The following is a 1,738-nucleotide window of genomic DNA, read 5'->3' as shown; positions in this document are numbered from 1 at the left end:
AGAAAATTTTAAGAAAAATTAATAAGATACATGTTTAAAACACATTCTTTAGAAAAAACACTTGTGACATGGATTAGGGACAGAAATGGCTAAAAATGTAAATATGTTCCAAGAAAAAAATTCTGCTTATGTTATTAATATTTTTTAAATGATCAGATAATCAACATAAAGATGTTAAATTTTGCTTTGATATACATGGATTTGTGGGGTTTTTTCCCCTAAAATTTGTTAAAAATAGCTCTCTACTTTATTTACCTATTTTTTTGATATACCAACATAATAAAACTGATCTGTTGATCAAAAATAATATTTCAAAAATTATATACTTTAAATTATATTTAAAGTCCTCATTCACTTTCAAAAGTGTCTTAGTTTCCACCACAAAGTATATGGCCACCCCATTTAGAAAGAAATAGTCCAGAGTGACAGGTAATAACTCCTCTATACCCTGCACCCAAATGTGGAAAGCCCAGACTACCACACACCTTTACTAAGGAGATGGTCTCCTCTGAACATCTTGTGGAGGCTCCTGCAGTTACCTTTGTCCCCACGCCAACTGTGCTCTGCCAACCAGGAACATGCCACGAGATAATTGCCCCAAACCAGGAACTCTCCAGGGACAAGTCTCATTCCCCAGGACCTAGCACTATAACTGACCTATAAAAGGTGCTTAAATGATGGAAGGAAGGAAATAAGGAGTAAGGGAAGAGGGAATTACCTCCTCTTGTCAGCCCTATGCTCCTCCTGTAGCCCCAGTGCCTAGGGGTTGTGCTTCCTTTGTTCTCTAGTGTGGATCCGAGGAGAACCATGAGAAGCCTGGCATGATGACTAGTGCCTGCCTCCCTCCTCTCTGGGTTTCTGAAACCAGCAGCTGCATCACTCCGAACCAGACAGTAAAGCTGCATTTCAACCTCAAAACTGGCTTCAGACCTGGTCTGAGATAGCCAGCCCTGAATTCTAAGGCTTCTGTCACCCTGGGCTTGTTCCTAGCACTCTGGACAGAAGCTGGTGGTCTGTTTATTCTACATTCTGCCCTATTGGGAGCCAATCACGGCATTTGGCTGAGAAATGTTATACTCATAGGGTCTCAAGTTGATGTGGCTGAAATAATTTAATTTGAAAAAGATATTTCACATTTATAAATAAAATGGTTAATAATTTCAAACATGTTTATTTCATTAAATAGTTACATATGTGCAGTTATGTGTGTGTCTGTCTGTGTGTATGCTGGATTTATCTGCTTCTCATTCATTTTTGGTGATGACTATTCTGCTAATATAACACTACAAAAAAATACCAGTGAATCATCAATGATTAACTTGTTGAAAATAGTTTCCCTCTGGCTTCACAATTACCTGCTTCAACAAAATAAAATAATCGCAGCATTATTTAATTTCCTGACCCAACTACCAAATTAATCTAAAATAAAACAAGTTACTGTAATCTCTCAATTTTCTATAGACTAGCTAGACTTTCGGCGGTCATAATGCCTTCAAATCTTAAAGTAATCAAGAAAATAAAAAGAAAAATGTAGCTCTCTCCAGTAAAAAAAGAAGAACTCTCCCGTGACAGGCTGTGACTTGTCAATCTGCTCACAGACATTATGACACCCTTTTATTGGCAGAGCTCCCAAAGGGCCAGCTGCTTCTCAACAAAGCCAAGAGGTGTGGAAGAAAGAAAGGAAAAATGAAGTAAGAAAAAAGAGGATATTCAAGGAAGATGATAAAATCACAGTGCA

Source organism: Propithecus coquereli, unplaced genomic scaffold (assembly GCF_000956105.1).
Source record: "Propithecus coquereli isolate 6110/MARCELLA unplaced genomic scaffold, Pcoq_1.0 Scaffold3, whole genome shotgun sequence".
Lineage (NCBI taxonomy): Eukaryota > Metazoa > Chordata > Mammalia > Primates > Indriidae > Propithecus > Propithecus coquereli.
The sequence above is the reverse complement of the archived record's forward strand: the minus strand, read 5'-3'. Positions refer to the sequence as shown.